Source organism: Lathyrus oleraceus, chromosome 1 (genome assembly GCF_024323335.1).
Source record: "Lathyrus oleraceus cultivar Zhongwan6 chromosome 1, CAAS_Psat_ZW6_1.0, whole genome shotgun sequence".
NCBI lineage: Eukaryota > Viridiplantae > Streptophyta > Magnoliopsida > Fabales > Fabaceae > Lathyrus > Lathyrus oleraceus.
Genome location: NC_066579.1, coordinates 425863173 through 425881815, shown reverse-complemented (window position 1 = coordinate 425881815; position 18643 = coordinate 425863173). Strand labels below are relative to the sequence as shown.

General features: G+C 41.2%; 1 non-coding gene across 1 annotated transcript; it reads left to right on the top strand.

The window, feature by feature from the left end:
* The first annotated feature begins 2405 nt into the window (after positions 1-2405).
* Positions 2406-2512, top strand: LOC127116242 (small nucleolar RNA R71). Its single transcript, XR_007801208.1, has one exon. It is a non-coding gene; the product is annotated as a small nucleolar RNA R71 (small nucleolar RNA).
* Positions 2513-18643: the final 16131 nt, after the last annotated feature.

The window sequence follows — 18643 nt, the reverse complement described above, 5'->3', positions numbered from 1 at the left end:
TCTTTTCTTGGTCATCAGGATGAATTGGTATTTGAAAGAAACCTGAGTAACCGTCTAGATAGCAGAAATGAGAATGTTTTGCTAATCGTTCTAACATCTGGTCAATGAATGGTAAAGGGAAATGATCTTTTCGGGTTGCTTTGTTTAGTTTCCTATAGTCAATGCACATTCTCCATCCCGATTCGATTCGTTTGGTTATAGTTTCTCCTTTTTCATTTTCAATGACTGTTATACCTCCTTTCTTTGGTACTACGTGTACAGGACTAACCCATTTGCTATCAGATATAGGATATATGATACCTGCCTCTAATAACTTGGTTATTTCCTTCTTCCCTACCTCACTCAGGATCGGGTTTAGTCTCCTCTGGTGTTCCCTAGAAGTTTTACAGTCTTCTTCTAACATGATGTTGTGCATACAAATAGAGGGACTTATTCCTTTAAGATCGGTGATGTTGTATCCTAGTGCGGTTGGATATTTTCTTAAGATATGCAGGAGTTTTTCTGTTTCGAGTCTTCCTAGGTCAGCATTAACTATCACTGGTCGTTCAAGCTCTAAGTCTAGGAATTCATATCTCAGATTATTGGGAAGTGTTTTCAGGTCTAAGGTTGGTTTCTTAAGGCATTGCGTAGGGTCCGGTGTTATTGCTAAACATTGGTTAAGTTTATCTTCTATAAGATAGTCAGATGATTTGTCTTTTTCTAGCTCCGTTTCTTTTATGCATTCATCGATGATATCCATGAAGTAACATGTATCTTCTATTGCAGGTGCTTTCAAAAATTGGGAAAGAATGAACTCAATTTTCTCTTCTCCTACTTCAAAAGTGAGTCGTCCTCGTTTTACATCTATGATTGCACCGGCAGTTGCTAAGAACGGTCTTCCCAGTATAATGGGTGTAACTTCATCTTCTATAATATCCATGATTATAAAATCAGTTAGAATGTAGAATTGACCTATGCGCACTAGAACGTTTTCAAGAATTCCTACAGGATATTTTACGGAACGATCTGCTAGTTGCACAAACATTTTAGTTGGTCTTAATTCTCCCATTTCAAGTCTCTTGCATATGGATAAAGGCATAACACTAATACCGGCTCCTAAATCGCATAAGGCTTTGTCAATGACAAATTTTCCTATGTGACAGGGTATAGAGAAACTACCTGGGTCTTTAAGTTTAGGAGGCATATTCTGGATTATAGCGCTACATTCAGCGGTGAGTGTAACGGTTTCGCTATCTTCAAGTTTCCTTTTATTAGAAAGAATTTCTTTTAAAAACTTGGCATATGAGAGCATCTGCGTAATAGCTTCTGTAAACGGAATTGTGACGTTTAATTGTTTTAGTAGGTCGACAAATTTTTTAAATTGGCCCGCATCTTTGGTTTTAATAAGCCTTTGAGGGTAAGGGATAGGTGGTTTATAAGGTGGTGGAGGTACATAAGGTTCCTTCTTTTCTACGGTTTCCTTATTACTCTCTTCCTTTTCCTTAGGTTCACTTTCTTCCTCAGTTGACTTTTTAGAGTTTTGGTTTTCTATCCTTGGGTCAGACGGTCCTTCCACTTCCGTTCCACTTCTCAGTATAATTGCATGAGCGTGGCTTCTTGGGTTAGGTTGGGGTTGGCCAGGAAATGTACCAGTTGGGGCAGCGGTAGGCGCTTGTTGTTGAGCTACTTGTGAAATTTGCTTTTCCAGCATTTTGTTATGAGTAGCCAGGGCATCTACTTTACTTGCTAGTTGTTTTATTTGTTCGCCAGTGTGTACATTCTGGTTTAAGAAATCTTTATTGGTTTGCTGTTGAGAAGCTATAAAGTTTTCCATCATGATTTCCAAGTTAGATTTCCTAGGGGCGTTATTGTTAGGTGTAGATGGAATCGACTTCTGATATCCCGGGGGTATAGCTGGGGCTTGATTTGGAGATTGTCCAGGTGCGTATAAAGCATTATTACTCTTATATGAAAAATTGGGATGATTCTTCCAATTTGAGTTATAGGTGTGCGAGTAGGGGCTTCCCTAAGCATAGTTTACTTGCTCCGCTTGGATTCCTGTTAGGAGTTGACAATCTGCAGGAGTGTGACCTTGGATTCCACAGACTTCGCAATTCTGAGTTATGGCAACCACGGTGGCTGGAGGTGATACATTTAAACTTTCAATTTTCTGGACCAGAGCATCCACTTTTGCATTAACATGATCAAGGTTACTTATCTCGTACATGCCAGTTTTCGTTTGAGGTTTTTCCACCATTGTTCGTTCGCTTCCCCACTGATAGTGGTTTTGAGCCATGCTTTCGATAAGTTGGTAGGCATCAGCATAAGGTTTGTTCATTAGTGCACCACCTGCGGCGGCATCTATTGTTAACCTCGTGTTGTACAGGAGACCATTATAGAATGTATGAATTACTAACCAGTCCTCTAAACCATGGTGTGGACAAAGTCTCATCATGTCTTTGTATCTTTCCCATGCTTCGAAAAGAGATTCGTTGTCTTTCTGTTTAAATCCATTTATTTGGGCTCTTAACATAGCTGTTTTGCTTGGCGGAAAATATCGAGCAAGAAAAACTTTCTTCAACTCGTTCCATGTGGTGACTGAGTTGGAAGGAAGAGATTGAAGCCATCTTCTAGCTCTATCTCTTAGTGAGAAAGGAAAAAGACGAAGTCGAATTGCCTCTGAAGTGACACCGTTAGCTTTAACAGTATCAGCGTATTGGACAAATACGGATAAATGAAGGTTAGGATCCTCGGTAGGATTTCCAGAGAATTGGTTCTGTTGCACTGCCTGCAACAGTGAAGGTTTGAGTTCAAAGTTGTTTGCTTCGATTGCGGGTGGAGCAATACTTGAATGCGGTTCATCTTGCGATGGAGCGGCGTAATCTCGAAGAGCACGAGCTGGTTCTGCCATCTCGGGTATCGAAGGGAAAATATTTTTGAAATCGGGAAGTTCTACAGGAGGTAGGTTGTTTGCAGCACGATATTCCCGAATTCGTTGTAAGACTCAGAGATATAGTTCGATATCGTTGATTCGTAAGTAGAATGACTCGCCTTGTGAGCGAGTGCGTGGCATACAAATCAACGAAAGAAAGAAAAGAAAAAGAAAAGCCTTAGTCTCTACAGCGTAACAGAAGAGTTACGATATCGACTAAATAAAAGTCCCCGGCAACGGCGCCAAAAACTTGATCGTGACTTTATGAGTCGAATTTGGGGTACAAACTGCAAGTGCACAGTTCTATTGCGTAGTTTTAAAAGATATCGATCCCACAGGGACTTATGAATCGATATACCGTTATCTAAGGTTACTTCGTAAAGCTAAGGCAGGTAATACTTTGATTGTTTGGGGGAAAAAGCTAAAACTAAAATAAGATCTAAAATTAATATCTAATAAGCGGATATCGGTATGCAGTTCGTCGTAATTAAGGAATCAATTCTTTGTTGGTTTCTTGGTTTTAAAATGAATCTTTTCAGTTGACTCTATTGATTACAAGTTTTATCTCAAACTCTCGCTTTGTTGAATAAACTATGATTTTATATTAACGTAGCTGTCACTTATAGTTAAGTCAAAAACCACTTTTTGAAAACAATAGAATCCGTAGAAACTCTTTTTAAGAAAACACTAATCGTTTAAACACCCTTATCTCAAACTCTCGCTCTGTTGACTTAGGTTATATAATTAAATTCAAATGCTTAACTCTCGTCCTCACATTCAATCTTTAAAAATACTTTTTGAAAAAGGTTAGAATTTAATTAACTCTAAAAATTGCTCTCGCCCTGATCTAGAATTAATGTCCAATTTACACTGTCCAGTCAAAACCTCAAACTCTAGCTCTATTGATTCTAACTTTTTTATGTCTTTTACTTTCGTACAAAAACTTTGTTATTAAACCTGTAAATTGAGACCGTAAAAAGAGTGATTTTAACTTTAAACTTAATTAAACTAACTTAGTTTTGATTTCTTCATTCCGCTTACTTTACATACCGATACCTAAATGAATTAGCCAGACATACTCAACAGATCCAAATAATCAGCATGCATAAACAGATTCATCGCAGGCAAGCAGTATAAATTAATAATAAAAACAAGCATATATAAATTCAACAAATAAATAAAGAACCTGAATAATTAAATAGTAGTCTTGAACACTCCACCACAGACCGGTTGGATTTGTTCTTGAGTTCTTCAATCAGGCAGAAAAATAAAAGCGAAGGAATAAAAAAACTAGATTCTAACGTAAGGTTAGATCCGGTAAAAGGTACACAATAGTTTCCGGTGTAGAAACTACTGTGCGAAAAATTAATTAAATGCTAGAAAAGAAAATAGAATTGCAAAAGAAACAATATAAAAATTGTAAAAGTAGTACTGTAAAAGTATGCTTAAGCTGCTGGAAAAAGAGAAAATGCAAAAAAGCGAAAACGGCGAAGGAGAGTGGACCCGAGAGCTTTCCAAAAAGCTACTATTTATATGCTACCTCTTGCAACTGCTTTCCGAACGTTTCCTTAAATATAGCCATCACTTTGAAAAAGGGTCAAGCGTGCAACGTGGTCTGTGCGTTCCTTATGCCAAAAATGTAGGGGAATGGTGTGACGTCCGTCACACCATGTGTGACACTCGTCACACAAGTGTATATAGCGTGACGCTCGTCACAGCCTCTGTGACGCTCGTCACAGGCACAGCGCCTGTGCTTTTTGGGCTGGGCTTGGCTTTTGCTATTTGTTTCCAAAAACTTCTTTTTGCACCTCCTTTTCTTCCTTTTTTTACTTTTGCTTCAAATAGACTACCTGAGATAAATAGAAAGGAAATACCGAGTAATATCGAGTAAAATGAAATAAATTGAAGCAAATAATAATACAATTTAATTGAATTAAGTCCTAAAATGTGATATAATTTCATGTTATCAGTTGTATATATGCCGAAGATGACGTGTGAATTCATTCATTTGTATCTCATGACTATCAACCAGAAAGAGATCACCTTGTCCTTTTCTCATCCAGAAAGTCAACGACTCTTCGACACCGGTTGATAGGAAAAATAACAAGTGTACTATTTTGACTTTTATAGTAATAATGAGGAAATTCCCCGAATGTCGATCTCAAGGGCTGCACGTCAATATCGAGTTTAAATTATCATTTAATTAAACAACAAATATTAATTTGGTTTTTAGATGTTAAAAAATTAGAATAAAGGTAAAGGCAAATAAGAATGAAAATAAAGGTTTACAGGGAAAAAGGAACAATGTCAGGGAAGGTGTATGATTTATCCATGTAACAGCTCTGAGTCACTATTGCATCAACAAATATCAATTACTACCAGTTCTCAAGGGTATTTTCTCCCAAGTCCTTGGTGAGAAAACCTTTAATCAATCTACCCTAATTTCTATGTCCATAGGAAATTAAGGCGAAGTTAAGTTTTATAATATCAAGAATACTCTGGTTCATATAGGGTATCCCTAGTCCTAGGTGATATGTATTGTAGAGTAACCTTATGAAAACCTTATCAATGGCGGTCCAACCTAATTGATAACCACAAATCAATCTTGATTGGTCCGAAAGAGAAAGCAATAAACACATCAAACGGTTACCGTAAAAATGATATTATAAATGCAAATGTAAACTCAAATTCGTTACAATTCTAAATCAGGGACACCCCCTAGCTTTGGGGCTTTATCTACTCATATTGTTTAAAACAAATGCAAGATAAAAATTACACATTACAAGTAATTGGATAACTTTGATCTTCAATCGCTCTCGCTCATGAAAACCTTTAGCTCTCCAAACGCCTTGCTCTCTGTAATACTTGATTGCTTCATAATACTGTGTTTTGCCTTCTTCCAAGATAATTTTTCCTTAGGCAGAAGGTCCTCTTTTATAATGAAAATTCCAAGCAGCAGGTGGACATGTCCAAAAATCTCTCTGAAAAGCCCGATGAACAAACGCCCGAGAAAAAGGGAAATTTTGGGTTTGGGCTGACACGGGTGGTTGTGTCAGCCTACTGTTATCGGTGACACGCCATGGTATGTTGACACGATTGGGGATAATGCCTGACACAGCCAGTGTCAGCTGACATGGGTGGCCGTGTCAGCTGACACGGGTGGCCGTGTCAGGCCGCTGTCTTCCTTGTCACGCCCTATTTTACCTGACACGGCTCGTGTCAGGTGACACAGGTGGCCGTGTAAGACCTCCTGTACCGGGTTTTTCCACTCCTTTGCTTGTCGGAATCTCGCATTATCTCGTTTTGAGTTCCCTGGTTCTTTTACCTGGACCTGTCGGACAAAAACACAGCTATCCCACGCATAAAATCACGAAAATATAATTAAAATATAACAATGAATGGAAATGCTTAAATATTATACCGGAAGTAAAATTGACTCGAAAAGTATCAAAAATGCTTGCACAGTGTTTCAAAATCCTCGGTTTCTTGTCGGATCAGTAACAAAAACTTAATGCAAATGGTGATTGATCACAACCACAAACTTAGCTCATTGATTGTCCTCAAGTAAGGTTGAAGATAACACTGCGTGTCACTCCCCATGATTCTTGTTTCCTAACACTGCTGAGATCATTTGCTAACGTCTTCCCTCTTCCTTCCATAAGTCCTGTTTTTTCCTTGTTAGTTTTCAATCGCACTTCCACTTCCAAGCACCATTTCACCTGTCAGCTTATATCACATTCTCACCAATTCTCTAGAGGTTAAGTGTTTTCACTCATAATTCAGAGTATGCAATATCAACTCGCAAGTTTGAATAGTCTTTCTTTTCATATCACTTACACGCAACACACACGCTTTTAAGGTCTTTCGGGTTGTAACTTGGCTTGGGTTAGGGTGTGGATATTCAAACAAAACGGGAAACAAGTGGTTTTTGGTTCATAATCGATGTTATATACTGTGTTGGTTTCTTTTGTTTTTTTTCTGCTCGGTTTTCTCTTTTTTCTTTTTCTATTTTTCCACTGAGTGCCTTTTTTCGTGCTTCTTTTGAATCTTCGAGTTATATTTTTTTCTTTTTCCTTTTCTCTTGATGATTTCCTATTTCACTTTTTTTCTTTTCGTTTTCTCACTTTCTTGGGCTTTGGGAACTCTTGGGGTTTTTACCCCAAACTTAGCTTTTCAACACAGTTTAAATGTGTTAACATGACTCTGAACAGGGTAAGGAAGTGTTTTGGCTAAGGGGTACATTTATGGGGTTTAAACAAACAAACAAATACATGTTCAAATGGGGTTTACAAGGGATATAATTATTTAGAATGGCTAGAAAAGCTCGGGGTTAATTTCAAACAACATGCCTCAGTGTGTGTAATCATGCAATGAAAGTCCCATAAAGTCTATGCAAATTTAGAGTGATAAAGACAAACCTGAATATCGCTCATGATGATCAATGTGTTTGGCTTTTTATGACTCACCCTGTTTGGTTAAGCTTTGACAGTATCCACAATACTCTTTAGACTGGTGCAACTTCTTCCTTACTTCGGAATGTACAATACACTTATGTTGGTTAAGCTGTATATGTTGTGTTCGATCTTTCTTTTTCAGCAGTGTCAACTTCCTGGGGAGATCCTTCACAACAAGCCATGGTAAGTGGCGTGATCCTTTCATTCACTCCCACTCGTGATCATTACTATTTCCAAAATATCACCACAGACTTAAAACACTCAGAAAAACCAACTATAGAATGCAATAAAGTAAAATAACACCATACTAAAATAAAATAACAAAATACTAAAAATGACAATAAAAAACATAAAATCTCCCCCACACTTGAACCAAACATTGGCCTCAATGTTTACGAACAAGGGCGACGGAGAACACTCACAGTACCCTACTAAGGAGGTGGTTGTGGAAAATGCAACATCAACTGTCGCATCATGATGTTCATCTCATCCAACATTGCCCCCTGTCGGGATTGCTCAATGCCTTGTCGTTGTTGTTCCGTCCTTAAGTCACCTATTTCGATTTGTACCCAGGTCCATTGGTCAGTGGACCAGGAAGAGGAACCTGCCTTCTTCTAGGTAGGTTCCTGATGTGGTGGTACAGACTATTCCAGAGGTGCTTGAGCTTCCTCTTCTTCTGCCTTCGTGGCATCCACCTGGTCATCTACAAACTGCTCACCTGCAGTAAAATGGTCAGTGTCATGGCTTTCCTCTGTGTCGGGGTTAGCGCTCACATACAACCAGTTGGCATAGAAAGTAATAGCAACTCTGTTCAGATCCGGCAGAGCTATAATAAACCTCTTATGGATAAGCACAAAATAGTAAGTAGGGTCAACAACAATCATAACTTGTTGAATTAGAGCGGACATGTCTGTCACACGGTGAACTGACTTAGGGTGTTTTGCTTTTTATCGCAATGTCGCGGATAGCAAGAGTCGCCACCGACTTTTCTTTTATCCAATAAGGAAAGGTGGAAAAGAACAGGAAAGACCTCAATAGATTTTGGGTTCGGGAGGTACATTATACAAAGGGAAGGTGTTAGCACCCTTTGTATCCATGGTTATCCATGGGCTCTTAATTGCTGGATCACTTATATTTTTGTCTGAAAAGTGTTCGTGAATTGTTTAAAAAATGTTTCGAAAAGAGAGTTTAACTTTGTAATGATTCTCGTATGAATGTATACAAAGTATTTATCTCGTTTGATTTTGAAAACGGTTTAGAAAAATGTAACTTGGTAATGATTCTAGTATGAATGTATACCAAGTGGTGATTTTCTAGGATTTGCAAAGTGTGAGGGGTGGGAAATGTTTTAGGTTATGATCCAGCAATTGAGAGTTATACCTTCCTAAGGTCGTTATGAACGTTTCCTATCCTTATGAGGGTAAAACTGTCCTTACTATTGAGAAGTAAGTAATTTTACCCTTTGGATGTTTAAGGGTCATCGTAGGGTCATCGATAGGTCATTCAAGGCAACAGTTGTAAGGATACCTTAGCATTCGAAGGGACGATCATCATTTAACCGTAGGCTACACCGAAGGGTCATCGAGGGACAAAATCATATATTCGAAGGCAACATCCGAGGGACTATGATTTATTTTAAAGGGACATGATGATTTAATCGAAGGGTCTTTGCTAAGGGTATCCCCACATTCGCGGGACATGACCGTAATACCGTAATATCGTAAGGCAATAAAGAGTGGTCCAAGATCACATATTTAGAGGCCGTATTTTACAATCGATTAGGTAATTAGGATGAATCTCCACATTAAAATTAATACATTAAAATTAATTAGGTAATTTAGGGTGAAACTCCACAAGGGTATCCCACAAATAAAGTGGAAGACCTAGACAGCAATCTTTTCCTGGGAAAGGTGAACCTTTACAAAATTCAGCAAACGGGTTAGAGTACCAAGTCAGGATGCAATCAAGGATTGCACCGCAAAAGAAACCAGAACAGCAGTGGGGTCAGATAAACAATGCATGGCTATGATAGAAACATGACAGGTTAGCAAAGGACAGAACAGAAAAATCAGCGACTGTCCCGGTCGCCGCTGCCTCGCCTAGCGAGGGCTTAGCGAATACTCGCTGCATGCTCGCTTAGCGATGTGCTAGCGAGCGGCTGCGGATTCTGGTTTTGATAACAGCATCATGTCAGCAAGCTTCACACCTTATAGCATCCATTACAGAGATTATGTGGTTAGACATTCAGGTGTTCATGCATACTTAAATTCATATGTAAAACTTAAGATAGTTTCATAAATTCAATCATGATACCATATGCAAATTAAGAACATAAGGTAGTAATAGCAATGCCAACCTGTTTGTAATCGACTTGTAACCTTGAGTTGGCCGATCGGATCGAATTGAGCGGAAGTGACCTTGCTGCCGCCGGCTTTTCCCTCAGGGTTTCCTTTAGGGTTTTCCGTCTGTGAGCGCTAGGGTTTGCTTGCTAGGGTTCTCCTTTCGTCCTTTTTCGTCCCCTTTTTCATTACTGAAGTGCTGGTATTTATAATGCTCTTTTTTGTGACCTAATGGGCTCAGAGTGAAGCCCAAAATTTTCTGTTATCTGTCAGCTTCGCTAGGCGAGCGTGTAGCGAACGTGTAGCGAACGTTCGCTAGGCGAGCGTGTAGCGAACGTTCGCTAGGCGAACGTGTAGCGAACAGGCCAGTTTGGGCCATTTTCTGGATTGGGCCATTCGTGAGCTGGGCCTTCGTTCCTTTAAGATCAGTGTCATAAAAATGAGTCGGAGTGCCCCTGAAAAATGTCTTAAAATATTAATGGGCAAATTTTGGGGTATGACAGCTGCCCCTGTTCAATATTCTTGAACCGAGAGAGTCAGAATGGTATGTACGCCATTCGTGGTCTGGAGGTGGAAGATTATTGAACACTTAGAACGCCCCAAAAATTTGCACTTGTCAATTAGTTAGTCTTGATGGAGATGGGCTTAAAGATGCCATCTAGGAAGTTTGATGATGAGAGCTTCAGAGTGCGTCGTACGTTAGAAGATATCTGAAGTCATGGGTGTCACTGGGTCATACGCCATACCGTATAGTGAGTCATTCATTAGGCCGTCGACTTCACTGGGGAGTTAGAATGGGTCATACGCCGCTGGGGATAAAGGATCAGAATGGATCGTACGCTAGATCGTATCTGAGTTGCGGAACGAGCCGTTCGTTAGGCTGTATCGTTACTGGGGGTGAAGGATCAGAATGGATCGTATGCTAGATCGTATCTGAGTTGTAGACTGAGCCGTCCGTTAGGTTGTACCTGATGATGAAGGGGGTAGTCATACGCCAGACTACACTTCAGAATGTACCGTACGCTAGGTAGCATTTGAGGGGATGAACCTCCAAGCGGGTCGTAAGCTAGACCGTCTCTGAGTAGCAGAACGAGCCGTCCGTTAGGCTGCATCTGATAATAAAGGGGTAGTCATACGCCAGACTACACTTCAGAAGGTACCGTACGCTACGTAGCACCCGAGGCCTTGAAGGTCCAAATGGGTCGTATGCTGGACCGTATTGGAGTTGTTGAAGGTCGGAATGGATCGTACGTTAGATCGCATCTGAGTTGAAGGAGTCATATGTTGAGATGAATCAGGATGGACCGTATGCTAGGCAGTACCTGAGAAATGAAGGTCCAACTGGGTCGTACATTAGACCGTGTTGGAGTAGTTGAAGATCAGAATGGATCGTCCGTTAGATCGTATCTGAGTGGAAGGAGTTATATGTTGGGCTGAATCAGAATGAACCGTACGTTAGACTGTATCTGATCGTATTTGTAGATGCTGTATTTGCAATGAATATCTGGGATGGGCTTAAAGATGCCACCATTAGGAGGATATCGGAGTGCTTATCAGAATGAATGTATTTGAATCTTGAATGTAATCGATAAAGATATCCGTCTGAATGGATCTTCATTTTGACTGTATCAGGAGGATAATTAACCTGAAAAATAAAGTTAGCTTCATGCCATGTCATGATGCATGAGATGTTTTATGCTTCTGAAACTAAATGCGAACAATGTATGCATGCGTATGTTGTGAAATGATGTAATGAATGAATTATGCATCGGAAAAGTTCTTCCAGGTGACTCTACTGGGGAAAATAAATCTCAATCTTCTGGTTGGGAGATACTGGTATCGATGACCCTTTCTTAGCCGGAGATGCTTGATTTCTGTCTGATGGTAGAAATGTTCAACAGAAGCCCGGCTGGGGGTGGAAGAGATGACCCATTTGTCTAGTAATGCCACTCTCTTCTGGGAATGACTGGCTTTGCTGGGGAATAGGATTAGCAACGGATTCATTGGAAAGCATGATTAGACCTTCTCCTCGATCCTGAAGCCTAGTAGTAATCGCTATTTCTATTTTATGCACGCATTTTTGGTAAACATCGATCATATCCAAATGCATATATTAATTCGAATTAAATCAATGGACGTTTATGCAAACAAAACAGAGAAAGTAAAACAATAGCATTTTTTTGAAACTAAAATTATATTGATTTCGAAAGAGGGCCTATAAACAGGCAATTTGTGTACAAGGAGACAAAAATCCTAGTAAGAGGAAATTGTCAAGAAAACAAAGAGAAAGCTATGCCGCAAACGTCCTATTGACTTTAATTCCACTACTGCCATTATGTCTTCAAGCCTCTCATCTCCTGCTGTCGGATAGAAGTGATTAGCTTGTTCAGTCCTTTGAACTTGGATGAAGCTGTCTGAGAACGGGACATAGTCATACGCTTTGATCCCTAATTTTTGCCTGGACCGCCTTTTCAGGTTTTCAATCCACCAGGATACCCCTTTTTTCCCAAGCCGCCTTTTCAGGTTTTCGACTTGCCGGGTGTACATTTTTTTATGTTTATCCCTAAATTTTGCCTGAACCCTTTTGGTTCGCCGAGATGCCCTTACTTTTGCCTAGATACGTCGACCTAGCGGGTCTCTTTTATGCGTAGTATTTTTTGACTATGTCTGCGTTCACGGGATGCGGGAAGTCTTCGCCGTCCATTGTATCTAGTATCATGGCTCCACCAGAGAATATCTTCTTAACTACAAACGGCCCTTCGTACGTGGGAATCCATTTGCCTCTGGGATCACCTTGTGGTAGAGTGATGCGCTTTACCACCAAGTCGCCAATTTGATACACCTGTCTCTTGACTCTTTTGTTAAATGCCTGGGTCATGCGTTTCTGATATATCTGTCCATGACAAACAGCCGCAAGTCTCTTCCCATCAATCAAGTTTATCTGATCGAGTCGAGTCTGAATCCAATCATCTTCATCTAAGCCCGCCTCTTTCATGATTCTTAGAGAGGGAATCTGAACTTCCACTGGTAAAACGGCTTCCATTCCGTAGACTAAAGAGAAAGGAGTTGCTCCTGTCGAAGTGCGTACTGAAGTGCGATAACCGTGAAGAGCAAACGGTAACATCTCATGCCAGTCTTTGTACGTCACCGTCATCTTTTGTATGATCTTCTTGATATTCTTATTAGCGGCTTCTACAGCGCCATTCATCTTTGGTCGGTACGGAGAAGAGTTATGGTGTTTTACGTTGAACTGCGTGCAGAGTTCAGTAATCACCTTGTTGTTCAAATTAGTACCATTGTCGGTGATAATCCTTTCAGGGATACCATACCGACAAATAAGACTATTCTTGATGAACCGTGCCACCACATTCTTGGTGACAGAAGCAAATGAGGCGGCCTCTACCCACTTTGTAAAGTAATCAATAGCGACAAGGATGAAGCGATGTCCATTAGAAGCAGTAGGTTTAATCTCCCCAATCATATCAATTCCCCACATTGCAAAGGGCCAAGGTGCGGTCAACACGTTCAATGGAGCAGGAGGTGCATGTACTTTATCCGCATATATCTGGCACTTGTGACAGGTTCTGGAGTGATGGTGGCAATCAGCTTCCATGGTAGACCAATAATACCCTGATCTCAGAATCTTCTTGGCCATCGTATGCCCACTAGAATGAGTCCCAAAAATACCATCATGCATGTCTTCCATAATCTTTTCTGCTTCCTTTTTATCCACACAGCGAAGCAAAGTCGAATCATGATTACGTTTGTATAATAATCCATTACTCAAAAAGAATTTAGCGGAGAACTTCCTCAGAAATTTTCTGTCATTGATAGATGCCTCTTCAGGGTATTCCTGAGTTTCCAAATATCTTTTTACTTCGTGGAACCAAGGTTTCTCCTCTACTCCATCAGCGTTAAGTTCATAACAATACGCTGGTTCATCTAACCGTTCAATGGTGATCATGGGAGCTTCGCTGCCCCATCTGACTCTGAACATAGATGACATGGTAGCCAATGCGTCTGCCAACTGATTCTCTTCTCGTGGAATGTGTTCGAATGTAATCTTTTCAAAGTATGGGATTAATGTCAACACCCGCTCTCGATAAGGGATGAGATTCGGATGTTTAGTGTCCCATTCTCCTTTGATCTGACTGATTACTAATGTTGAGTCTCCGTACACACTCAAAAACTTGACCCGCCGGTCTATAGCAGCCTTGAGTCCCAAAATACATGCTTCATACTCAGCCATATTATTGGTACAATGAAAACATAGTCGAGCAGTGAAAGGCGTATGGTAACCCTCGGGAGAAATGATTACCACACCAACACCATTGCCCAATGCATTAGAAGACCCATCGAAAACCATAGTCCATCGGGATCCTAGTTCGGGTCCTTCATCCGGTCCAGGTTCTTCATAATCAGTAACAAGCATGACATCCTCATCTGGGAACTCAAAATTCATAGATTGGTAATCATCCACTGCTTGATGAGCCAAATGATCGGCTAGTACGCTTCCTTTGATTGCTTTCTGGGTAGTATACTGGATATCGTACTCTATTAGAATCATCTGCCATCTTGCTATTCTTCCGGAGAGAGCGGGTTTCTCAAATATGTATTTGATAGGATCCATCTTAGAAATCAATAAAGTGGTATGATTCAACATGTATTGTCTTAGTCGGCGAGCAGCCCAGGCCAAAGCACAACAAGTTTTCTCGAGCAGTGAGTATCTTGTTTCACAGTCGGTAAACTTTTTGCTAAGGTAGTATATGGCATGCTCTTTTCGGCCAGACTCGTCATGTTGTCCCAACACACACCCCATTGAATTTTCTAACACGGTCAAGTACATGATTAAAGGTCTTCCTTCAACTGGTGGCATCAGAATGGGAGGTTTTTGAAGATACTCCTTGATTTTGTCGAAAGCTTCTTGACATTCATCATTCCATCTCATCTCTTGATTTTTCCTCAGTAGTTTGAAGAGGGGTTTGCAGGTAGCAGTCAAGTGGGAGATAAATCGGGCAATGTAATTCAAGCGTCCCAAGAAACCTCTGACTTCTTTATCTGTATTGGGAACTGGCATTTCTTGAATAGCTCTCACTTTGGCCGGGTCAACCTCAATCCCTTTACCACTGACAATAAAGCCCAGGAGTTTGCCGGACCTTACCCCAAAGGTGCATTTGTTCGGGTTCAACCTCAACTTGTATTTCTTCAACCTCTCGAACAGTTTGTATAAATGATCGAGATGCTCTCCCTCAGTATGAGATCTGGCTATCATGTCATCCACATACACTTCTATTTCATGATGGATCATATCATGGAACAAAACCACCATAGCACGCTGGTACGTTGCCCCTGCATTCTTTAAACCAAATGGCATTACTTTATAACAGAACGTGCCCCATTGCGTCACAAACGTAGTTTTCTCCATGTCCTCAGGCGCCATCTTAATCTGGTTGTAACCTGAGAATCCATCCATGAATGAGAACACCTTGTGTTGAGCGGTGTTATCTACCAGAACATCAATGTGCGGAAGTGGAAAGTCGTCTTTGGGACTCGCTTTATTCAAATCTCTGTAGTCTACACACATTCGCACCTTGCCATCCTTCTTCGGCACTGGTACCACATTAGCAACCCATTGAGGATAAGAAGTAACAGCCAGAAAACCTGCATCAAATTGTTTCATAACCTCGGCTTTGATTTTCTCAGACATTTCAGGACGCATGCGACGAACCTTTTGCTTAACAGGACGACAATCTTCCCTCGTTGGCAGCCGATGTACTACTATATCAGTATCCAGTCCTGGCATGTCGTCATAAGACCAAGCAAAAATCTCTACATAGTCATGTAACATCTGAATCAACCTTCTTTTGACACTGTTTTCCAAGCCTACTCCTATTTTGACTTCTTTCTTGTCTACTTCGGTACCCAGATTTACAATCTCAACTGACTCCTCGTGCGGCTGTATAGTCCTCTCTGCCTGCAGTAACAGTCTGGCAAGTTCTCCAGGTACTTCACAATCTTCCACACTTCCATCCTCGGCTTGGTAGATCGGATTTTCAAAGTCATAATGAACAGTAGTAGAACTATTGTCAACAGGATCCAGAGTGGGTATGGATCTGCAATTTGTTACGTGAGTGTGTGTAAGAAAACATAGCTTGTTTGGAAGATGACAGAAAAGACAAAGAGCGCAATATTTGAATGCAAAAAGTCCATTGATTTATTGAATATGAATATGCTTATGAAAACGACAAAACCCTTAACAAATTAGCTATTGTGCCCCGGGCATAGACACAACGCTTGGAGAAGTTCAATTGTAAAAAAAAAAACAAAAATTTGCAACACTAAAATAGACAATAACAATTACTCCTGACTAAAGGAAATCGGGATAGTGTCTTCAACCTTCCAATTATTGAGTCCGTCACCAATTGTTGGGAAAATCCAGCTATCCAGGTTGCAATCGCTGTCAGCATCTTCTACAGCATTAATTTGACTCTTGTCAGAGCTGAACCCCAGGCCAAATTTGTCAGACTTGTACGGTACGTCGATCAATTGACCCCAGCCAGTACGACCACCATCTTCAACCACGGCTTGAGCGTCCTTCAGAGAAATCATAGCAGGAGGAGCACGAATAACCTTGGGTACACAGGAAGTTGGCTTAAGGACAGGATTGGTCGGAGGAACTACTTCAAATGACTGACAAGGAGTCTCAATGAATTCACCATCCATCTCGACGTATCTGAAGGTATGCACACTACTGACAATGTACTCTTCTTCTCCACACACGGTGACAATTTTTCCCTTTGTGGGATACCTCAACTTTTGATGGAGAGACGAGGCTACAGCGCCTGCCCCATGAATCCAAGGGCGTCCCAGTAAGCAGGAATAGGCAAGACGAATATTCATTACATGGAAGGTAGTGTTGAAGACTTGAGGTCCTATCTTGATAGGCAGGACTACTTCGCCATGGACAACACTCTTCGCACCATCGTAAGCACATACCACAATGTCACTAGGTTTCAGTTCAATGCTTTTACAATCCAGCTTAGCCAGCACGGCTGTCGGCAGCACATTCAAGGAAGAGCCATTATCGATCAACACATGAGACAAAGTGATTCCCCTACACTCAATGGAGATATGCAGGGCTTTATTGTGATTCTTTCCTGCTGGTGTCAGATCAGTGTCGGAAAAGCCCAGGCCATTGTCAACAGCCAAGTGAGCAACATAATGTTCGAATTGATCGACAGATGTCTCCTGAGGCACATGAGCAGTCTTCAAGAATTTTATCAATGCATTGGCATGAGATTCAGAAGATAACAGCAAGGATAACATCGAGATCTTAGACGAGGTATGCCCCAACTGTTCTACCACATCGAAATCACTCTTGCGGATGATTTTCAGCACTTCTTCCATTTCCTGTTTGGCAACATCTTCGGGAGTAACTTCGACCGGTGTCTCTGACTGAGAAGGATTGACTGGTTCCTTTCCTCGAGTTTCAAGGACAGGAGGTGAGATTTCTGGAGAGAAGATCCTTCCACTTCGAGTAATTTTACTAGTCCCAACAATGCCACTAGTATTAGCAGCATTATCCACTTGCTTCACGCCATGAACGTAAACATCACCGCCATAATTCCACGGAATAGCTTTGCTTGAGGAATACGGGATCGGGCCAGGTGCAATGATGATTAGGGGAGCAACCCTGGGCTCAACAGTAATCTTCACAGGCGCCCTGGTAGCGGTAATCTTCACTGGAACTTTGGACCTAGCAATCACAGATATTTCTTCAATAGGGTTTTCCGCCTTAGGAATCCTTTCGAAGAGAACTGTACGATCGTCCATCAACCGTTGAATACCATTCTTCAATTTCAAACAGTCCTCGGGCCGGAGTATGCAGAGATTGCAATCTTCAGCACAACCTGGAAATAAACCAGCTTGCAATAAATTCCTCTTTATGATCGGGAGAGGAGATGTTAAGTCCGCCACATTGGAAATGTGAGAATCGTCATCCATAGCATTAACAGTCTTGTCATGGTTAGGCATAGGAGCAGTGATGACATTAGGAGTCTCCGGAGGCTCAAACTCAATTTCTCCAGCTTCGATCATATCCTGAATCTTATTCTTCAATGACCAGCAATTGTTTGTATCATGCCCGGGGCTATCGGAGTGATATGCACACCTGGCATTGGGATTATAACGAGAAGAGGTAGTGTTGGGATTTGTAGGAGGATCTCTGAGGGTGATCAAATTTGCCTTTAGCATTCCCTGCAGTGCCTGTGCCAAGGTCATATTGATCCTGGTGAACTGCCTTCTTGGCCTGTCTTGTTTGGGCTGGAAGTTTTGAGATGGTGGTGCTGCAATCGTAACTGCTCCAATGTCGTGGTCACGGTTTTTCTTGTTACGACCCTTTTGACCGTACACAGCATTTGATTCGTTCCTCCCCTGATAGGACCTTTTGGTGCTTGCAGAGGTAGCCGCCTGTATCTTTCCACTTCGGATGCCGCTTTCAACACGTTCACCTGTTAATATAAGTTCAGTGAAACCTGATGAAGAACTTCCCAGTAGATGGTTGTAGAATGGGCCGGTCAGTGTGCCCATGAACATGTCCACCAATTCTCTGTCAGTCATAGGGGGTTTGACTCTGCCAGCCAAATCTCTCCACTTTTGAGCATATTCTTTAAAGCTTTCTTTAGATCCCATAGTCATATTCTGCAACTGTAGCCGGGTAGGTGCTAGTTCAGAGTTATACTGGTACTGTTTATAGAAAGCTGTTGCTAAATCAGTCCAGGTGCGGATGTCAGAGCTCTCGAGCTGATAATACCATTCCAACTGTGTGCCAGACAAGCTCTCTTGGAAGAAATGGATCCATAACTTCCTGTCAGTGGTATGCGGCTGAATCTTTCTCACATAAGCTCTCAGATGCATCTGAGGACAAGACGCACCATCGT